General features: G+C 33.9%; 1 protein-coding gene across 9 annotated transcripts in view; it reads left to right on the forward strand.

The window, feature by feature from the left end:
- Positions 1–24,234, forward strand: part of CCDC148 (coiled-coil domain containing 148) — a 333,489-nt gene that overhangs the window by 206,680 nt on the left and 102,575 nt on the right. The gene's annotated exons all lie outside the window — the stretch shown is intronic.

Consider the following 24,234-nt stretch of genomic DNA (forward strand, 5'->3'; position numbering starts at 1 on the left):
CAGAGAAGATCCATATTGCTTTGATTCTAGTCATGGCTGAACTCATTTTTAATTGTCAAGATATTACAAGTGAAGTTGGATGGGATATATTTCTGTGATAGTAAGACTTAACAATTAATATTTGGCAAATAATTTAAAGGTTGAAAATTTTATATTACTATTATAAATAATCTTATAAATTTAGCTCAATTCCTATATAACATCTGTCCCACCAAATTCATCTCTAAAGATGGTATCACTATTGAATGAGATCTTATTTTAGCAACCACTTGCTGTGTCCTAAAGTTGCTCTTGAACTATGCCCAAAGGACTATCAAACTGTACATACCCTTTGATTCACAGTGTCTCTTTTGGACCTGTATCCCAAAAAGATCACAAAAAAGGAAAAAGACCCAAGTGCAAAAATGTTTGTAGCAGTCTTTTTTTGTAGTGGCAAGCAACTGGAAACTTAGTGGATGTCCTTCAATTGGAGAATGCCTGAATAAATTATGCTACAAGAATGTTATGGAATATTATTGTTTTATAAGAAACAATCAGCAGTATGATTTCAGAAAGGCTTGGGGAGAGTTACATGAACTGACCCTAAGTGAGGTGAGTAGAACCAAGAGAACATTGTACACAGCAAGAACAAAATCATCACGATCAATTATGATGGATGTGGCTTTTCAACAATGAAGTAATTCAGGCCAGTTTTAATAGTCTTGTGATGGAGAGAGGACTATGGGACTGAATATGGATCACAACATAATGTTTTCATCTTTTTTGTTGTTGTTTGTTTATATTTTGTTTTCTCTTTCATATTTTTACTTTTTGATTTGGTTTTTCTTGTGCAGAATGATAATTGTGGAAATATGTATAGAGGAATTGCATGTTTAACCTATCTTGGATTACTTGTTATGTAGAGGACGGAGAGAGGGGAAGAGAGGGAGAAAAAATATGGAACACAAGGTTTTATAAGAGTGAATGTTGAAAACTATCTATGCTTATATTTTGAAAACAAAAGCTTTAAAAAAGTCAGTCCTTGTTCCTTGGTGCAGCAATACAGGATTAAGGACGAAGTCCAGTTGCTGTGATTCTGGCACACCAAGATTCTGGACTTGGGACTTGGGAAATGAGATAGTCAGGACATACAGATGTAAGAATACCAGGATGTCTACTCTCAGATTTCTTCATTTGATATAGAAAAGAACAAATACAGAGGCCAAGGACCATGGCCCTTTTACATGGGGCCATATTGCCTCAAAGGAAAAAAAGAGAGTCATTAAATGAGTTAAAGGAAGAGCAGACTATCCAAAGTGAATGTTGCCAAAGAGAAAAATGACAGAGACTCTTGTTATTAGTCCATTTTAAAAGTCTTTATAGCCAAAGATCCTCATATTCTCTATGTACCTAGCTAACTAGAACCAGTTACAGAATGTCTACGCATGTTCTAAATTCTCTGCAAAGTACTTCCATTACATTATAATCTAGGTGTTGAGTTCTCCACTTCATCTTTAATGATACATTTACTTTGTTTTATAAAGATAATAGTTGCATTATGAAAGATTTCCCCCCTCCTCCCTAAATTACTATACCTAAACACATTTTAAAGAAATATAATCTGGTCATATTTTTTTTAATTTAATAGAGGTATCATTGGTTAATTCTTGAGACAAGGTGACCAAGAAATTCTGCCACTCTCTTACTTTTTGCATTAAAGAAGGAAACTGTTTAGATTTATTGAAAGAAAGCATTCCTGTAACACTCCTTCAAGCAATGTTATTTAGAGATAGAGCTACTCAAACTGCTTGGTCCTTTACTAATGTCCTAAAGAAACTTTTACTTAAATTGGTAGTGTTTGATTATTCTCTTCCTATCTAGAGAAGGAAAAAAGTAAAAGATAAATTGAAAAAGAAACAGAAGAAGTTATTTTTGGAAAAAGGTTTTGCTTTGGGAAAGTTATGTCCTTTTAAACTCTCAGGTCTGCCATAAATAACAAGAGTTTGTACTTTATTCATTTTTTGTTCCCCACTATACTTTATGAATAAACAATTTTATTCATAGAAGTAAGTTTTTTTATTATAAAGGTAAGTAGGAGAGTTCCAAGCACAAACAATATTTTTATTCATTTAAAATATATTAGCTCAATATACAAAAAAAGCTAATTTCACTTATTTTGTTTTTATTATGCCAGATTCACCTTTCTTGTTAATTAGTACTATTAGCTAATTAGTAGTATTAATTAACATTTTCCTCTGTGCTTCAAATTAAAAAAAATAATTTATTAGGAGGTTATTTAGAAACACACATATATCTAGGGTAAATATATGAAAATTTTAGATTTGAAATAACTGCTGGAGTAAAGAGCAAAAACTATCTATAACGTAGTAGGAAATTTCTAGGGAATTTCCTTGGGAGATTATAGGTTAAAGTAGCATTTTCCCCAGAGTCATCTACAATAAAATCTTCCAGATATTAGATCCTATACTCTAGTCACTAAGTTTCCTTTCTATGAATGTATACATTTATACCTTATTCCTGGCATTTCTAAAAGTAACTTAGTTTAGATGAATCGAGCATTAAATAATTTTGAGTATCTACCATATTCATGTATGATTTATACCATAAGAAATACAAAATAGGGGGCGGAGCCAAGATGGCGGAGAAGATACATGCGGATTTGTAAGCTCCCTTCTTCCCTCATTACCAATTAGTTAAATTAGCCTCAAAAATAATGCTGGACTGATGAAAACCACAAGGATTAGAAGCACAACTTACCAGTTGAAGAGAATTTGGAATTTCAACAGAAAAGATCGGTTCGAAGGGGAGATTAAAAAAAAAAAAGGTCAGCACAGACAGGGTTGGACTGGGTGCTAGCACACTATGCCAATCAGGCTGGGGAGAACTCTGGGATCAGAGAAGCCACTGAGATAGAGAAATCTGGCACAGGCTGTTAGCTCTTCTCTGCTTATAAACAGCAGTTCAGAAGAGAACTCAAGGCACTTTAAAATATAAAGCCAGATCCTAGAACCACCCCAATCTGGAAGTGACCTAATAGATCTCAGCACTGCTGTGCAACTGCTGTCTGCTGCCTGGGGCTTCTCCTTGAGGTAGTTAAGAGCCTGAACAGTGGGGACACAGCCTGAGGCAGCCTCTAATCCACATATTGCTGGGCTCAGTCTGAGGCAGTGGAATTCTAGCAGCCACAGAATTCCCAGAGAAGCAGAACTTTTGTAGGAGGGACCTCGCTTTCTGGGCAGACACTTCCGGTTTGAGCGCAGGGGCTTTTCATGTCAGCTGCTGAAATCCATTGGCTGGGGTTTGTGACACTCTCACTGTTCAGCCTTAAACCTCAGGGCAGCTGCTAGGCCACACAGCAGGGTCCTTCACTGAGCACCCCTCACAGCACAGTGTTACTTATCACCTCTGAGGCATTTCCGGGAAGGGATAAGAGAACTCTCTCCCAGAGCTCTCTCTTAACTCAGGCACAGTGTTGTTGCATTCTACCTTTGGTCTGGGAGGAAGCTGGTAAATAAATAAATAAACTTCTTACCCCAAGGGCAAACCCCAACAGATTTTGAACAATGAGTAAGAAGCTGAAGAGAACGATTGACACCTTCTATACAGAGAAAGAGTGGGTATCCAACCCCGAGGAAACTAACACCAGACAGTCTCCAGATAACACCCCAAAGGGGAATGATACCTTCCCCCCATCACATAACTCTCTCCTAGAAGAGACTATTAAAAAATTAAGAGAGTTTGAAGAAAAATGGGGAAAGGAAAGAGAATCTATGATAGAGAATAACAACGTCCTGAAATTTGTGTTGGAAAAAATAAAGAATTCACAGGAGGTGCAGGGAAACAAAATTTGTGAATTAGAAAAGGTTAAAAAATCACAGGAAAGTAGGATTTCTGAATTGGAAAAAGAAAATAACTCACTAAAAAAAATTAAGTGAAATGGAAAAAAATTCAACAGCAAAAGAATTCATCTAAAAACTCAATTGGGCATATACAAAAAGAACTAAAAAATGTGAATGAAGAAAATAACTCATTAAAAATCAGGATGGAATAAATAGAAGTGAATGATTCACTGAGAAACCAAGAATCAGTCAAACAAAACAACAAAAAAAAAATGAAAAGCTTGAGAATAACGTCAAATACTTACTGGGAAAATCTATAGACCTGGAAAATAGATCTAGGAGACATAATCTGAGGATCATCGGACTTCCCAAAAACTATGATAAAAAAAAAGAGCCTAGATTCTATTTTACAGGAAATCATAAAGAGAACTGTCCAGAGATAATAGAAACAGAAGGAAAAATAGGCATTGAAAGAATTCATTGAACACCTTCTGAAAAAGACCCTAAAAAAGAACTCCATGGAACATTGTGGCTAAGCTGCAGAACTACCAAACTAAGGAACAAATACTGCAAGCAGCTAGGAAAAAACAATTCAAATATCAAGGTGCCACAATAAGGATCACTAGCAAGATCTGGCTGCCTCCACATTAAAGGATCAAAGGGCCTGGAACCTGATATTCTGAAAGGCAAAAGAACAAGGATTGTAACCAAGAATAAACTACCCAGCTAAGTTTAGCATTTTCTTCCATGGAAGAAGATGGTCATTTAATGAAACAGAGGAATTACATTTGTTTCTAAGAAAAAAACCAAACAAAAAATTTGATCTACATGCACAAGACTGAAGAGAAGCAGAAAAAGGTAAAAAGAACTCTTGAGAACTGTATACAGATAGTACAGTGGATATACAGAAAGTCCGCATAGATAATTTGATTTTAATGATATAATATTTAAAAAAGAGAGAGAGAGAGAAGTAGTAAAGGGAAGGGGCTAATATCAGAAAAAGGGGAAGGAGAGATAAAAAGAGGGAAACTACATCCCAGGAAGAGGCATAGAAAATCTACCACATCTGAGGGAATTTAGAGACAGGGAGAAACATTGTGTGAATCTTACTCTCCTCAGAGTAGGCTCAAAGAGTAAATAATTAACATATTTGTTTTTCAGAGAAGCTTCTCTCACCTCATTAAAAGGGGGAGAGGAAAAGGGAAAAGGAAAAGGGGAATAAGGGAAGGGTACAAGAAAGGGGAAGGGACTTAAAAGGAGGGGGCAGGGATACTAAAAAGGGAAGGCTCACAAGTAAGGTCTATAAATTAAATATTGGGGGAGTGGTTCAGGGGGGTCAAGGGATAATAAAAACAAAAACAAAAACAAAACATAATCTGGGGATAATATGATGGCAGAAAATACAGAATTAGTAATTTCAACTGTAAATGTGAATGGGATGAACTCTCCCATTAAAACAGAGGCGGATAGCAGACTGGATCAAAAGTCAGAACCCTACAATATGTTGTTTATAGGAAACACACTTAAAGCAGGGAGATACATACAGAGTAAAGGTAAAAGGTTGGAACAGAATCTATTATGCTTTAGGTAAAGCCAAAAAAGCAGCGGTTGCCATCCTTATCTCAGATGAAGCAAAAGCAGAATCTGATCTAATTAAAAGAGATAAGGAAAGAATATATCCTGCTAAAAGGTAGCATAAACAATGAAACCATATCAATACTAAACATATATGCACCAAGTGGTATATCATCTAACTTCCTAAAGGAAAAGTTAAGAGAGCTGCAAGAAGAAACAGACAGCAAAACTATAATAGTGGGAGATTTCAACCTTGCACTTTCAGAATTAGACAAATCAAACCACAAAACAAATAAGAAAGAAATTAAAAAGGTAAATAGAACATTAGAAAAAGTAGGTATGATAGACCTTTGGAGAAAACTGAATGGTGATAGAAAGGAGTATACTTTCTTCTCAGCAGTTCATGGAACCTATCAAAAACTGATCACATATTAGGACATAAAGATCTCAAAATGAAATGCATTAAGGCAGAAATAGTAAATGGCATCTTCTCAGATCACAATGGAATAAAAACTACATTCAATAAGAACTTAGGGGTAAATAGACCAAAAAGTAATTGGAAACTGAATAATATCATCTTAAAGAATGACTGGGTGAAATAGCAAATTATAGAAACAATTATTTCACCCAAGATAATGACAATGATGGAACATCATACCAAAATTTGTGGGATGCAGCTAAAGAGGTAATAAGGGGAAATTTTATATCTTTGGAGGCTTATTTGAACAAAATAGAGAAAGAAAAGATTAACGAATTGGGCCTGCAACTTAAAAAGCTAGAAAAAGACAAAATTAAAACCCCCCAACCAAAAACTAAACTTGAAATACTAAAATTAAAAGGAGAAATCAATAATATTGAAAGTAAAAAAAAACTATTGAATTAATAAATAAAACCAAGAGTTGGTTTTATGAAAAGCCAATAAAATAGATAAACCTTTGGTAAATCTGATCAGAAAAAGAAAAGAGGAAAATCAGATTGTTAGCCTTACAAATGAAAAGAGGGATCTTTCCACCAATGAAGAGGAAATTAGAGAAATAATGAGTTACTTTGCCCAACTTTATGGCAATAAATTTGATAACTTAAGTGAAATGGATGACTTCTTCCAAAAATATAGGCTTCCTAGATTAACAGAGGAGGAGATAAATTGCTTAAATAGTCCCATTTCAGAAAAAGAAATAGAACAAGCTATTAATCAACTCCCCAGGAAAAAATCCCCAAGACCAGATGGATTTACATGTGAATTCTACCAAACATTTAAAGAACAACTAGCCCCAATGTTATATAAACTATTTGAAAAAATAGGGGTTGAAGGAATCCTACCAAACTCCTTTTATGACACAGACATGGTACTGATACCTAAACCAGGTAGATGGAAAACTGAGAAAGAAAACAATAGACCAATCTCCTTAATGAATATTGATGCTAAAATCTTAAATAAGATATTAGCAAAAAGACTTCAGAAAATCATCCCCAGGATAATACACTATGATCAAGTAGGATTTATACAAGGAATGTAGGCTGGTTCAATATTAGGGAAACTATTAGTATAATTGACCATATTAATAATCAAATTAATAAAAACCATATGATCATCTCAATAGATGCAGAAAAAGCATTTGATAAAATCCAACATCCATTCCTAGTAAAAACGCTTGAGAGTACAGGAATAAGTGGACTATTCCTTAGAATAGTCAGGAGCATATATTTAAGACCGTCAGTATGCATAATATGTAATGGAAATAAACTGGAACCTTTTCCATTAAGATCAGGAGTGAAACAAGGTTGTCCATTATCACCATTATTATTCAATATTGTATTAGAAATGCTAGCCTCGGCAATAAGAGTGGAGAAAGAGATTAAAGGAATAAGAGTAGGTAATGAGGAAATCAAACTGTCACTCTTTGCAGATGATATGATGGTATACTTAGAAAACCCCAGAGATTCTAATAAAAAGTTATTAGAAATAATTCACAACTTTAGCAAAGTTGCTGGGTACAAAATAAATCCATATAAATCCTCAGCATTTTTATACATCACCAATAAATTGCAACAGCAAGAGATACAAAGAGAAATTCCATTCTAAACAAATGTCAAGAGTATAAAATATTTGGGAATCCATCTACCAAAGAAAAGTCAGGAATTATATGAACAAAATTACAAGGCACTTGCCACAAAAATAAAATCAGATTTAAATAATTGGAAAGACATCCAGTGCTTGTGGATAGGCAGAGCGATTATAATAGAGATGACAATAATCCCCAAACTAATCTATTTATTTAGTGCTATACCAATCAGACTCCCAAGAAACTATTTTAGTGACCTAGAAAAATAACAAAATTCATATGGAAGAATAAAAGGTAGAGAATTTCAAGGGAATTGATTAAAAAAAAGTCAGACGAAGGTGATCTAGCTGTACTTGATCTAAAACTATATTATATACCAGCAGTCACCAAAACTATTTGGTATTGGCTAAGAAATAGACCAGTCTATCAGTGGAACAGACTAGGTACAAAGGACAAAAAATGGTACAACTATAGCAATCTAGTGTTTGACAACCCCAAAGATACCAACATTTGGGATAAAAATTGATTATTTGAAAAAAACTTTTGGGAAAACTGGAAATTAGTATGGCAGAAATTAGATATGAATCCACACTTAACACCGTATACCAAGATAAGATCAAAATGGGTCCATGATTTAGGCATAAAGAATGAGATCATAAATAGATTAGAGGAACAGAGGATAGTCTACCTCTCAGACCTGTGGAGGAGGAAGGATTTTATGACCAGAGGAGAACTAGAGATCATTATTGATCACAAAAGAGAAGATTTTGATTACATCAAACTAAAAAGTTTCTGTATAAACAATACTAATGCAAACAAGATTAGAAGGGAAGTAACAAATTGGGAAAATATTTTTACAGTTAAAGGTTCTGATAAAGGTCTCATTTCCAAAATATATAGAGAATTGATCCTAATTTAAAGAAATCAAACCATTCTCCAATTGATAAATGGTCAAAGGATATGAACAGACAATTCTCAGATGATGAAATTGAAACTATATCCACTCATATGAAAGAATGTTCCAAATCACCACTGATCAGAGAAATGCAAATTAAGACAACTCTGAGATACCACTATACACCTGTCAGATTGGCTAAGATGACAGGAACAAATAATGATGAATGTTGGAGGGGATGTGGGAAAACTGGTACACTAATACATTGTTGGTGTAGTTGTGAAAGAATCCGGCCATTCTGGAGAGCAATTTGGAAATATGCCCCAAAAGTTATCAAACTGTGCATAGCCTTTGAACCAGCAGTGCTAATATTGGGCTTATATTCCAAAGAAATACTAAAGAAAGGAAAGGGACCTGTATGTGCCAAAATGTTTGTGGCAGCTCTTTTTGTAGTGGCTAGAAACTGGAAGATGAATGGATGTCCATCAATTGGAACAATGGTTGGGTAAATTATGGCATATGAAGATTATGGAATATTATTGCTCTGTAAGAAATGACCCACAAGATGAATTCAGAAAGGTTTGGAGAGATTTACATGTACTGATGCTGAGTGAAATGAGCAGAACCAGAAGATCACTATACACTTCAATAACAATACTGTATGAGGACATATTCTGATGGAAGTGGATATCTTCAACATAAAGAAGATCCAATTCACTTCCAGTTGATCAATGATAGAAACAACTACACCCAGAGAAGGAACACTGGGAATTGAATGCAAACTGTTAGCACTACTGTCTATCTACACAGGTTACTTATACCTTCAGAATCCAATACTTAACGTGCAACAAGAAAATTGGATTTACACACATATATTGTATCTAGGTTATACTATAACACATGTAAAATGTATGGTATTGCCTGTCATCTAGGGGAGGGAGTAGAGAGAGGGAAGGGAAATTTTGGAAAAACAAATACAAGGGATAATGTTATTTAAAAAATTACTCATGCATATATACTGTCAAAAAATTTATAATTATAAAAATTAATAAAATAATAAAATTAAAAAATAAAAGAAAAAGAAATACAAAATAAAAGCTGACATAGTCCTGGTTCTCAAAGAATTTGTAATCTAATTAAATAGGCAAACCCACATATAGGCAAATTTTAAAAGTTGCTAATTTGTACTGTAATGAAATACTATTTCAAAGAAAAAAAGATCAATGAGAATTAACATTGGGACATCTTCATGTGGGAGATGGGCTTTGAGCTTAGCTTTAAAGGATGGGTATAATTTTAGTATACAGAATGGAAGAATATAATTAGTATGAATAAGTAGAAAATGAATGAATATAATTGGGAATGAGCTTGGCCTATGTGAGGGATGCTGAATAGACTGATATGACTTGAGCAGTTTTCAAATCAGAATGTTAAAAGATATAAAACTAGATAGGAAAAAAACTTTAAAAAATAAAATCCATTAAAAATAATAAAACATGACCAAAAATTGCACAGTGGATAGAGCATCAACCCTGGAGTCAGAAAACTTGAGTTCAAATTTGTCCTCTGACTTTTACTATTTCCTAGATGTATGACACTGGGCAAGTCACTTAATCCCAATTGCCTCATATACAAAAAAGACTTGATAGATAGAATGGGTCCTTATATGGAGAGTCCTGAAAATTAAGCACAAGAATTTGACTTCAGTTCCATGGAGCAAGAAGAATCTATTGTTTGATTTCAATCAGGAAAATAAAATGATGAAAACAAAGCTATGATGCAGAGCATGGATTGGAAGAAAAAGCACTGGAGAAAAATAGTCTAACTAGAAGACAATTGCCATAATCCAAGATTGGAGGATAAAACCCAAATTGGGGAGAGAATATGACTGGAAAAACAAGGGCAAAAATAAGATACCATTTGAATCTATAGGACTGATAATAGAGTGAATAATGAGAATAAAGAAGAGGGAGGAATCAAAGACCTAAGGTCAGGTTAGGATTTTGTTGCTTTTGGTCAAAGACCAAAAGGCATTATTACAGATTTTGTAATATGTTAGTAATAGGTAATATGAAAATAAATACATCATTACATATTGCATATTATTTTGGTGTTGACTTGATAGTTATATCTATCATTTGAATTCTGCTGTCAAAAATATCTTCTTTTCTTGAAGCATTCAGTGAAAATAGACCCTAAAATTCACATAGATGTATTGAAATTGCATCCAAGAAGCTGCTGGCATAGTTCTACACATATGTAAAAATAATGTGAAAAACTTCCTAGCTTAGATATTTCACGGAAAGAGAAAGTCTACAGATAACTTCAAGAACTGGAAGTGTTGAGGTCAAAGGAAGAGAGCAACATTTCTATGCCCTCACAGTTCCTAGGAAATGCAGTTGCTTAGGATTTAGGAGCACTACTGTAGCTTCATTGCAAGTGGTGGACCTGAAAGATAATGCTCTTAAAGAAAGCATCTGTTGGTAAGAGACAATTCCACAATTGGTTTGTGGGAGAATTTTGTAGAATGGCAGAATAACTGATTTTGTCATGAGAATGATTTCAGACTTTTGTGTAGCAAAGGAGTGAGTTGAGTAGGTAGGTAGAGAATTGTAGCTTGAGAAATTGTTTTGCATATGAGTGGTTCAGTGGCTACCTTTAGAGCTAGAAAACTAGATATCAAATTCCTTCTTTGAAACTACTCTTGGGCATGTCTCAAAATCCCTGGGCTCTGTTTTTTAGAAATAGCTGGATGGTACAGTGAATAGTGTACTAGTCCTGGGATCGGAAAAAACTAAATTCATACCCTAGCTGTGTAACCTTGGGCATGTAAATTAAACTCTCATTTTTGCTGCATTCTAAGAACTTAAAGCCAAGTGTTGACTTTTCCTAGAATTCCTTCACACCATGCTCATAACTAATAATACCTCTTAGCCAGATAATCAGGGATTATAGCCCTAATGTTCAGGCCATGGCATATACTATGCTATCAGCACTACTTGTGGGAGTTGGACTTAATTGCTTCTCAACAATTTTCTAGTCCTTTCTTCTTTGGCACTTATATTAACCTTCTAATCCAGAATTTTCCTTAGAATCTAGGGCCTCTTAGCCTTTGATCATCCAATTATCTATGTGCTTGTTTCTTCATGAATTATCCCTTTTCAAGACTCACCCTCACTTCTCCCTCCCATCCCCCAATGGCAAATTTCTCCTGAAGCCTTCACTTCATGAAGGGACCAGTTTAGTCTGTCTTCAGTCCCTTACCAACTCCATGTATGTACTCTGGACTCAGATTACTCTGAGTAATTCCCTAGTTCTCTTCCTGACACTGTTCCTAACTTTCTGAACTTAATCATGTTCTCTTGGCATGATACCTTCACCCTCAACTCACTTCTGACCCCATTCTTTCCTTTCAGCTCTTTTTTGTGTATTGTCCTCGCCATTAGAATGTAAGCTCTTTGAGAGTGGAGCCTATCTTTCTTTTTTGCTTATAGTTGTATTTTTAGTGCTTAACATAGAGCCTGCCACATACCAAGTGCTTAATAAATACTTGTTTCCTTCGGCTCTCTCTCCTTCCTTCTTTTTCTTCCTTACTCTCCCTTCCCTCTTCCCTTTTCCCCTCCCTTCCTTTCTTTCCTTCCTTCCTTTATTCCTTCTTCTCTTCTTTTTTTCCCTATCTCTTCTCTCTTCATTCTTTCCTTCCTTTCCTCTATTCCTCTCTTCTTTCCCCCTTCCTTTCCTTCTTTTCTGTTCCCTGTCTTCTGTCTCTTCTTCCTTCTCACCTTCTCTCCCTCCCTCCTTCCTTTTGTCTTTCCACATACTTATCCATTCTTCTAGCCCAGTGACATAAACCATGTTATCAGAGAGACAGGTTTACTCTAAGGAAGGAAGAAAGAATAAAGGTATTCTGCTAAGTGCTTGTGTGATAAAAATACAAAGCTAAATAAATACAAAATATCTGCTAATTTAATACAATGTAATTTCAAAAGGGAAAAGAACTTAACAGTTGAAGAGAAATCAGAAAACCCTCAGAAGATATACCTGAGTTGTGTTCTGATAAAACATATGTGCAGATAAGGAGGCAGTATACTCTCAATATGGGAGATCATCTTTGCAAAGGCACAGGAGTAGAAGATGGAATATTATATACCAAGAAAAAGCTAGTAGGCTAGTCTGAATGGAACAGAGTTCGTGAAACTAGGAGTAATTAGAAATGAGCATGGGTCTCAAAGCCTTTAAATATCACACTTAATAAATTTGCATTTGATTCTAGAGATAGTTGGGAATCATTGACATTTTTGGGTAGAGGAATGACATGTTTAGGTCTGTGTTTTGAACATAACAATAGGGTCATTGTCAGAAGAGGCTAGAGGCAATTCAGAGATCAAGAAGTATGAAAGCTTGAACCAGGGCAGGAACTATGTGAGTGTTATTGAAAAGGTAGAATCAATAAGATTTAACAACTGATTTGCTATGGTGGTGGTGGGAGTAGTAAGTAAGAAGGAAAAATAAATATGACCTTGGAGTTGTGATACTTGATGAGTGGAAGAATTATGATGTCCTCAATAGAAAAAGGGAAGTGGGGATAAGGTATAGGTTTAGGGCAAAATATGAATAATGTTTTAGACATGATAAATTTGAAATACCAGTTGTGCTGTCCAGTAGATAGTAATATTGGATTGGAGTTTAGAAGAAATAATAAGGGCTCTCTTTCTCTCTCTGTCTCTCTCTCTGTCTCTCTCTCTGTCTCTCTCTCTGTCTCTCTCCTCTCTCTCTCTCTCTCTCTCTCTCTCTCTCTCTTTTTTTTCTTTGGGAATTATACTCCATAAGATGATAATGAACCCTATGGAGCTGAGGAAATCATCAAGAAGGTGGATGTAGAGAGAGAGAGAGAGAGAAGAGAGAAAAGAAAAGTCCTAAGTTAAGCATTGGGCATTGTCTATACTTATCAAGTTGGAGGACAGTGACCAAAGAAGACTGAGAAATAAATATCAATAAGGAGCAGAAAAACAAAGCAATAACTGTCATGGAAACCAAAAAAGGAAAGAGTTTCTAGGAATAGGGTGTTTGGCATTGTCAAAATCTAATGTAAGTCAAGGAGAACTAGGACTGAGAAAAGGTTGTTGGATGTAGTACTTTAAAAAATTGTTGGTTATTTTGAAAAGAACATTTTTGTCAAGTGGTGGGACAGAATGATTGCACTACTTGAAAATTACATTGGATAAAAAAACATAAAGGCAACAAATGTAGTTGATCCTTTCTTAGGAATTTGGTAATACAAGGGAAAAAAAGGAAAATGAATTGAGGGGATGGAGGTTTAAGTAAAGTTTTTTGTTTTGTTTTGTTTTGTTTTGGAGGGAGAATGAAGGAGCCATTGGCATGTTTTCAGATGCCAGATAAGGAGCTTGTGGATAATGAAAGATTAGTATATGCAATGGTCAAAACTAACTCCAGTGTTCATTTAAAGTTGAGAATGAGAGAAAAAACAGTTTTACTGAATTGGGAAATGGGATATCTGGAAAAAAGAGAGTTCTTAGTGAGAAAATAATTTAGTATTAGAAATTACAGACTTTCAGAGTCCAGTCAATCTTTTCAAACCACTACTTGAACAATTTTAAAGAATCAGTGTGATTTCCAATTGAACATACCATATAGACATTTAAAAATTTGAGAGGAATAGGAATTTGGAAATCATCCACATGGATTTGATTATTGAAGCAATATTGAGTGGAACACTCAAATAAAACAATTTATCATATAAACTGCATGACTTTTATGTAAAGTTTCAATAATAAGCCATAGTCATGATTAAAACAAAGCTTTGCCAAAGAAGTGAGTGTTGCAACAAAAAGACAGAGGGCCAAAGAAGACAAAAGACACTTGAATATAGTGATTATTAAGAAGAGGAGCCAGCAAATGAAAAAGAGAAAGACCAGTTAGAAAAGTGGAAAAACCAAGGAAATTCATTATCACCAAAACAAAGAAATGAAAGGATTTTAGACAGGAGGCTATAGTCAGTAATATAAAATGACAAAAAAGGTCAAGGAGCATGAAGAATTAGAAATGATCACTGTATTTATCATTGCTAACATCTGAGAGAATGGTCCTAGTGAAGTGGTAGAAATACAAATTAGATTTTAGGACTTTGAGAAAGGAACAAAATGTGTATGAAGTCAAGGGAATAGATATAGCCCATATATTCAGGAAATTTTCTGAAAAAGAGTACCTAGAAAGAAGATCTGGTTTCTTATATGTTTTCTTTTCAAACAAAGGAGATGAGCATCTTCACAGGTTATTAGAGAAGAGATTTCCTTAATAATCCATTCAATTAATCATTTAACAAACATTTGTTAAATGCCTACTCTATGGAGATATGGAGATAAAAACAAAACAATCTTTGCCCTGATTATATTTTCCTTGAATGATAACTTGTTTCTTTAAAAATGAATTATTTTATATTATAATTAATAATTTATTTTTCCCAAATACATGTAAAACATTTTCAATATTCTTTTTTTTTTAAAGATTTCAGTTCTAAATTCTGTCCCTTCCTTATACCTTTTGCCCTCTCTGAGAAAGCAAAAAAAAATTAATATAGCTTATACATGTGCAGTCATGCAAAATATATTTCTATATTAGTCATGTTGTGAAATAAACACCAAAGGGGGAAAAAACATGAAAAAGAAAATTGAAAATGGTATGCTTTAATCTACATTTATATTTCATCAGTTTCTCTCTCTGGAATTGGATAGCATTTTCCATCACGAGTCTTACACTGAATTGTTGAGAGTAGCTAAGGTGATCACTGTTTAGTATTGCAGTTACTTTGTACAGTATTCTCCTGGTTCTGTTCACTCCACTTTGCAACAATTCATGAAAGTCTTTTCAGGGTTTTCTGAAATCAGCCGGTTTGCCATTTCTTATAGCATGACAGGTTTCCATTCCAGTCATATACCACAACTTATTCAGCTGCTTTCCAATTGAGGGTCACCCCCAAATTTCCAATTCTTTGCCATCACCAAAAGAACTGCTATAAACATTTCTTGTACAAATATTTCCTTTAATCTTTAAAAAAAATCTCTTTTGGATACAGACCCAACAGTAGTATTGCTGAATCAAAGGATATTAAAACCAATTTATAGCTTTTGGGGCATAGTTTCAAATTGTTCTCCAAAATGACTAGATCACAATTCCACCAACAATGCATAAATGCATCAATTTCCCCACAACCTCTCCAATAGTTGTTCTTTATCTTTTATCATATTAGTCAACACACCTACACACACACAACCTAGGTGTGAAATTGTCCAAGTCACCTATTTGAATTTAAATGATATTGGTCCAAAGGCAAACTGCTGGACTCCCAATTGAACCAAAAAAAAAATAATTGGGGGAAATCAAAAGCATATTGGGAGAAATTGAGTTTAAATCAATTTATATTAAAAATAAGTTTTTAGTGCATGTAAAATTATCATAAAAGATCTCATTTATTTAAAAAAATTTAAAGAAAAATCAACTTGAAGAGAACAGAAAGAGGAAGCTTACAGATTGATACTTTGGGAGAAAATTCATAAACAAACAAACAAAAAATGAGAGAAATGAGGAAATCCACATATACACATAAAAGATGTCAGATGGTACTTCAGAATTGTTTTAATTTGCATTTCTGTAATCGATAGTGATTTAGAACTTTTTCAAAATATACTAGACAGCTTTGATTTCTTTATGTGAAAATGGCCTATTCATATCCTTTGACCATTTATCAATTGGGAAATGATTTTTTTCTACTTTTCTTTAGTTGCTTGCCCAAATCATTGATTTGCTTTTTCTATATTTTATTGATAGAAGCATTTAGAGATAAAATTTTTCCCCTAAGTATTACTTTGGCTATATCACACAAATTTTGGCACATTGTTTCATTATGGTCATTCTCTTTAATGGAGTATATTTAGTTCATGATTTATTATTTGATCCATTTATTCTTTAGAATTAGGTTATTTTCCAAATAATTTGTAATCTATGTTTTCCCAGTTCTTTATTGAATGTAATTTGTATTAAATTATGTTGTGGAAAAGATGCATTTAACATTTCTGATTTTCTATGTTTGGTTGTGAGGTTTTTTTATGCCTCAATGCAGCCAGTTTTTGCATAGGTTCTATTGTACCACTGAGAAAAATTTTACATTCCTTCTTAGTTGCATACAGTTTTCTCTAGACATCTATCACAGTTAACTTTCCTAAAATCCTATTCATTTCTTTACCTTCTTTTTTTTCTTTTTGTTAGATTTATAAAGTTCTGAATAAGGCAAATTCAGGTCTCTAATATGATTTTATTATATATTCCCTCCTGTATATCATTTAACTTTTCCTTTATGAATTTGGATATTATGCCATTTGAAGCATATATGTTATTATGTTCCTCCATTATCTTTGATAGTTTTTAGCAACTAGTTTCTCTGATTATCTTTTAATTAATTTTTTTTGTTTTTGATTTGTCTGAAATCATCATGATTGCTAACTCTGCTTTTTTTTTTTTAAATTCAGTTGAAGTATAATAGAATTACTCTGTGTCTTCTTCAAATGTTTTTTCTTAAACAATACATTGTATGATTTTGATTTTTAATCAACTCTGCTATCTACTTCCATTTTATGAGTTCATCCTGTTTACATTCACAATTATGGTTGCTGCTTATTTCCTTCTATGCTGTTTTCCCCCATTTATCTGTCTCTGTCCCTCTTTCTCTGTTTCCTCTGTCTATCTGTGTCTGTCTCGGTTTCTCTGTTTCTGTCTCTGTCTCTCCCCCACTCCTTACCCCGTACCTTTCCCCTGTCCTTCCTCAAAAGTGTTTTGCTTCTGAGAATAGTCCTCCCCAAACTGCTCTCCTTTCAATCACTTATCTATCTTTTTTTTTAATTTTTAAAATTAATTTTTATAATTATAACATTTTCTTTGACAGTACCTATGCATAGGTAATTTTTTTTTACAACATTATCCATTGTACTCCCTTCTGTTCCGAGTTTTTCCCCTCCTTCCCTCTACCCCCTCCCCTAGATGGCAGGCATTCCCATACAAATTAAATATCTTATAGTATATCTTAGGTACAATATATGTGTGCAGAACTGAATTTTGTTGTTGTTGTTGCAAAGGAAGGATTGTATTCACAAGGTAAAAATAATCTGGGAAGAGAAACAAAACAAAACAAAACAAAACAAAACAAAAACCAATGCTCTCAGTTTACATTCATTTCCCAGTGTTCCTTTTCTGGGTGTAGCTGATTCTGTCCATCATTGATCAGTTGGAATTGGATTAGTTCTTCTCTATGTTGAAGATATCCACTTCCATCAGAATACATCCTCATACAGTATCATTGTTGAAGTGTATAATGATCCCCTAGTTCTACTTGTTTCACTCAGCATCAGTTGATGTAAGTCTCTCCAAGCCTCTCTGTATTCCTCCAGTTGGTCATTTCTTACAGAACAATAATATTCCATAACATTCATATACCATAATTTACTCAACCATTCTCCAATTGATGGGCATCCATTAATTTTCCAGTTTCTAGCCACTACAAAAAGGGCTGCCACAAACATTTTGGCACATACAGGTCCCTTTCCCTTCTTTAGTATTTCCTTGGAATATAAGCCCAGTAGTAGCACTACTGGGTCAAAGGGTATGCACATTTTGATAACTTTTTGGGCATAATTCCAGATTGCTCTCCAGAATGGTTGGATTCTTTCACAACTCCACCAACAATGCATCAGTGTCCCAGTTTTCCCACAGCCCCTCCAACATTCATCATTATTTGTTCCTGTCATCTTAGCCAATCTGACAGGTGTGTAATGATATCTCAGAGTTGTCTTAAGTTGCATTTCTCTGATCAAGAGTGATTTGGAACACTCTTTCATATGAGTGGAAATAGTTTTAATTTTTAGTTTCATCATCTGAAAATTGTTCATATCCTTTGACCATTTATCAATTGGAGAATGGCTTGATTTCTTATAAATTAAAGTCAATTCTCTGTATATTTTGGAGATGAGGCCTTTATCAGAACCTTTAACTGTAAAAATTTTTTCCCAATTTGTTACTTCCCTTCTAATCTTGTTTGCATTAGTTTTGTTTGTGCAGAAACTTTTTAATTTGGCATAATCAAAATTTTCTATTTTGTGATCAATAATGGTCTCTAGTTCTCCCTTGGACACAAACTCCTTCCTCCTCCACAAGTCTGAGAGGTAAACCATCCCATGTTCCTCCAATTTATTTATGATTTCATTCTTTATGCCTAAATCTTGGACCCATTTTGATCTTATCTTAGTATGTGGTGTTAAATGTGGGTCCATGCCTAGTTTCTGCCATATTAATTTCCAGCTTTCCCAGCAGTTTTTGTCAAATAATGAATTCTTATCCCAAGATTTGGGATCTTTGGGTTTATCAAACACTAGATTGCTATTTTTATTCACTATCTTGCCCTGTGAACCTAACCTATGCCACTGATCAACTAGTCTATTTCTTAGCCAATACCAAATGGTTTTGGTGACTGTTGCTTTATAATACAGTTCTAGATCAGGTACAGCTAGACCACCTTCATTTACTTTTTTTTTTCATTACTTCCCTTGAAATTCTCGACCTTTTGTTCTTCCATATGAATTCTGTTGTTATTTTTTCTAGGTCACTTATCTATCTTATCCTTATCTATCACTCCCTTCCTACTTTCCTATTGGGTAAGATAGATTTCTATACCCAACTGAATGTGTATGTTTACTCTCATTGAGGCAATTCTAATGAGAATAAGGTTCAAGTTTGTCTAACACTTCCATTATCCTCTTCACTGTAAAAATTATTTTGCGCCTCTTTTATGATATAATTTATTTAATTCTACCTCCTTTTTTCTTCCCCTCAGTGCATCCTTTTTCTCCCCTTAATTTTATTTTTATTTTTTGGATAGCATCCAATAATAGTTAATTCACAATCCTCTGTTCCACTAAATAACCATAACTAAATAACAAATAAAGATTGTGATTACTTTTTCTGGGTAGGTGATTTTTGGTTGTAATTCAAATTCCTTTATCTTTTAAGATATCATATTCTAAGCTCTCTCATCCTTTAAGTTGGAACATGATAAATCCTGATTTATCCTGACTGTTATCCATGATAATGATATTGCTCCTTTTTGGCTGCTTGCAATATTTTTTTAACCTAGGAGCTTTGGAATTTGGCTGTGATATTCCTTGGAGTTTTCATTTTGTTATCTATTTCAGGAGGTGACTAGAGTATTTTTTTAATTTCTGTTTTATTCTGTGGTTATAGGATATCAGGGTAGTTTTCCTTGATAATTTCTTGAAATAGCATTGCTTTTAAAATCTTTTCATTTAAAACTTAGATACAAAACAAAAAGAAAAAAAATTACAACGTATACAGCTGAACATGAGAGGATTTAGAACATAAAATATTAAATTTCCATTTCAAGATAGTCTATATAATAAATACTATATGACATGTTCTGAGCTTTCCATCTTTCCTTTGCTTCCTTGTCAGATTTCTTTTGTTCTATGCTGTGAACTTTTTACTTTATTCTTTCCCCTCCCTTCTCTCCCCTACCAGGCTATAATTAATATATAGAGATATAGATATATACATATACATATATAGATATCAGATAGGATATTTTTGGCTGCAATCCTTGTTCTTTTGTTCTTTGATTTATAGTATTCTAATACCTGTGGTCTTTTAATGTAGCTGCTGTCATGATTCTAATTATGGCTCTGCCATATTTGAAATTTTTTCTTCTTGTTCCTTAAATTATTTTCTCTTTAACCTAGAAGTTTCAGAATTTGACTTTGGTGTTCCATTCCTGCAGGTTTTTCTTGTAGAATTTCTTTCAGGTAGTGATTGGTAGATTTTTTTCTATTTCTACTTTCTCCTTTTGTTCTAAAAAATCAGGATAATTTTCTTTTAATTATTTCTTGTATTATTGTATAAAGACTTTTTTTATTGTAGCTTTCAGGTAGTTCAACTATTTTTATGTTTTTTCCTTGATCTGTTCTGCAGATCAGTTGCTTTTCTTGTAAGATGGCACAGATTCATTCATATTTTTTCATTCTTGATATTTTGTTTTAGTATTTCTTGGTCTTGTTATAACTTTTATAACTTGGCATCTCCTTGCTCAATTCTAGATTTCAAGGAGTCATTTTCTTTTTTCAGATTTTTAAGGTTCTGGATCTCCTTTTCAATACTTATTGAAATTTTTTTATAATCTTGTTTTTCTCAAATTCTCCCCTTCCTTCTCCTCTTACTCTTGCTCCTTTTCCTCCTCCTCCTCCTTTTTCTTCTTTTTTTTAGTTTTTCCTCAGTCTCTCTCATTTGGTTTTTTAAAGTTCTTCTATAAATTTTTTGGGGACAGGTTACCATTTAATAGTTTCTTTGTAATAGGAGAAACTTTTTTTGCTTCAATATACTCACTAAGTATATGCTGATTCCTTCTCAACCAGGTCCTCCTCTTGGCAGCACAGCTGGGTCTAGAGCTTCTTATTAACAGTGGTTCCCTCAATCTTTTTGTATGCTACACAACTGTTCAGGAGATGAAAATTCCTTTGTCTGAGTCTGAGCCTACCACCCAACCTAGTTAGCCTCATAGTTTGTTGCTTGCTGTTTCAAGTAGAACTAGCTTGAATTTGTTTATATTTCAAAGAAATCAAACCTCTCTCTGTCCTTGTGTTTTTCATTGAATCTTCTGATCCAATTGCAGAAAGACAGCTGTTCTGAACCAATTCTTGTTTGTTTTTACTGTTTTATGTTTACTCTGAGGAGCTATTTTGTCTTATTTGTGAGGAGAATCTGGAGAGCTTGGAGTTTTCTGACCTACCCCACCATCTTCCCAGAGTTCTCTCAGAAAATATTATTTCTAAACTTTTGATCATGCTTTTCTGGTAGTCCAATAATTCTTAAATTATCTCTTCTTCAATTATCTCTTTTCTGGCTCAGTTATTTTTCTGATGAAATACTTCATTTTCTTCTATTTTTTCCATTATTTTGCTTTTTAAATTATTTCTTGATGTCTCACAAAGTCATTAGCTTCCACTTGCCCAATTTCAATTCTGAAGGAATGATTTTCCTCAGTGATCTTTTGTACTTCCTTTCCAGTTGGCCAATTCTGGTTTTTTTTTTAAGTTGTTTTCTTCAGCAGATTTTTGTACCTCTTATTCCACTAGGATTCTTCTCTTCAGTGGGTTTTTGTATCTCTTTTAATATTTGGCCTATGCTGTTTTTTAGTGTCTTCTTTTTTTTTTTTTTCTTTTATATTATTTATTTTTTATTATAGCTTTTTATTTACAAGATATATGCATGGGTAATTTTACAGTATTGACAATTGTCAAGCCTTTTGTTCCAATTTTTACCCTCCTTCCCCCTCTTACCCTCCTCCAGGTGGCAGGTTGACCAATACATGTTATATATGTTAAAGTATAAATTAAATACAATATATGTATACATGTCCAGTTATTTTGCTGTACAAAAATAATTGGACTTTGAAATAGTGTACGATTAGCCTGTGAAGGAAATAAAAAAATGCAGGCAGACAAAAATAGGGGTATTGGGAATTCTATGTAGTGGTTCATAGTCATCTCCCAGAGGTCTTTCGCTGTTCAGTTCAGTTCATTACTGCTCTATTGGAACTGATTTGTTCCATTATTGAAGATGGCCACATCCATCAGAATTGATCATCATATAGTATTGTTGTTGAAGTATATAATGATCTCCTGCTCCTGTTCATTTCACTCAGCATCAGTTCATTTAAGTCTCTCCAGGCCTTTCTGAAATCATTCTGTTTGTCATTTCTTATAGAACAATATTATTCCATAATATTCATGTATCATAATTTATTCAGCCATTCTCCAATTGATGGGCATCCACTCAGTTTCCAGTTTCTGACCACTACAAAGAGGGCTGCCACAAACATTCTTGCACATACAGGTCCCTTTCCCTTCTTCAAAATCTCTTTGGGATATAAGTCCAGTAGGAAACCTGCTGGATCAAAGGGTATGCACAGTTTGATAAGTTTTTGAGCATAGTTCCAAATTGCTCTCCAGAATGGCTGGATGTATTCACAATTACACCAACAATTTACCAGTGTCCCAGTTTTCTGACATCCCCTCCAACATTCTGCATTATCTTTCCCTGTCATTCTAGCCAATCTGACAGGTGTGTAGTGGTATCTCCGAGTTTCCTTAATTTGCATTTTTCTGATTAATAATGACTTGGAGCACCTTTTCATATGGCTAGAAATATTTTCCATTTCTTTGTCTGAAAATTGTCTCTTCATATCCTTTGACCATTTATCGATTGGAGAATGGCTTGATTTTTTATAAATTAGAGTCAATTCTCTATATATTTTGGAAATGAGGCCTTTATCAGAACTTTTGACTGTAAAAATGTTTTCCAGTTTATTGCTTCTCTTCTAATCTTATTTGCATTAGTTTTGTTTGTACAAAATCTTTTCAATTTGATATAATCAAATTTTTCTATTTTGTGATCAATAATGATCTCTAGTTCTTTGGTCATAAATTCCTTCCTCTTCCACAGGCCTGAGAGGTAAACTATCCTATGTTCCTCTAATTTATTTATAATCTCATTCTTTATGCCTAGGTCATGAACCCATTTTGACCTTTATCTTGGTGTATGGTGTGTTAAGTGTGGGTCAATGCCTAGTTTCTGCCATTCTAATTTCCAATTTTCCCAGCAATTTTTGTCAAACATTGAGTTCTCATCCCAAAAGCTGGGGTCTTTGGATCTGTCAAACTTAGTGTTATTTTCTTTAATATATTTTATGCCTCCTTTTTCAAATTGCTGAATTTTTCTTGCATCACTTTCATTTCATTTCCTCATTTTTTTTCTCTGCTCTCTTATTTGATTTTTTAAAAATCCCTTTTGATTTTTTTCTAGGACATGAGATCAATTCACACTTTTCTTTGAAGCTTTGCATGCAGTTGTTTTAATTTAGTTGTCTTCTTCTGAGTGTGTGTTTTGATCTTTGTCACCATAGTAACTTTTCTATGATTGAGTTCTTTTTATGTTTATTCATTTTTGTCCAGTGTATTTCTTGACCTTTAATTTTATGTTAAAGTTGGAATCTGCTCCCAAAGTAGAGGAAGCACTATTCTAAGCTTCAGGTCTTAAATTTTCTTATTTATTTATTTGATTATCTATCTATCTATCTATCTATCTATCTATCTATCTATCTATCTGTCTGTCTATTTTTGCTGTTGTATTCAGCGCTAGTTTTGGGAGTTGTGAGTTCAGTTCTTTCAATATGGTATGATAAAGAAAAGTGTGATTAATTCTCTCCTGGATTACGCTCTTGTCTGTAAGTGACCATAAGTACTCTTTTTCTGTCCTGAAACTGTGGCCATGGTTCTGGCTCCTGCTTGTTTTTTTCTTTGCCCTGGACCCAGCCCTGGACCCCTGGACTTTGACTCAGTAGCATGTCTGGGCAATGAAACGAAGTCTTTTATCCAATGCCAGAAAAGGATCTCATGTAATGTCCTTTTGCTTAGTTTTCCAACCCTCTTGCTCCATATGGACTGAGATCTCTGGAAATCATTGCCACTACCATTGATTTAGGAACTTCCAAGGCCTGCTGATAGTTTCCCTGGGTGTGATCTGTGCTAGACAGTATTCTACTCTCTCTCACTCAGAACTTTCTTGAGAACCATGTTATCTTGGGCTAGAAAATTGTTTCACTCCATCCATTTGTTACTTCTACCATTCTAGAATTTGCTTTGAGGAATTATTTTAACATTATTGCAAGGGAAATTTGGAAGAGCTAAGGTGAGTCCCTGCCTTTACTCTGCCCTTTTGGAAAAATAAATTA

This window comes from Sminthopsis crassicaudata, chromosome 3 (assembly GCF_048593235.1).
Source record: "Sminthopsis crassicaudata isolate SCR6 chromosome 3, ASM4859323v1, whole genome shotgun sequence".
Classification (NCBI taxonomy): domain Eukaryota; kingdom Metazoa; phylum Chordata; class Mammalia; order Dasyuromorphia; family Dasyuridae; genus Sminthopsis; species Sminthopsis crassicaudata.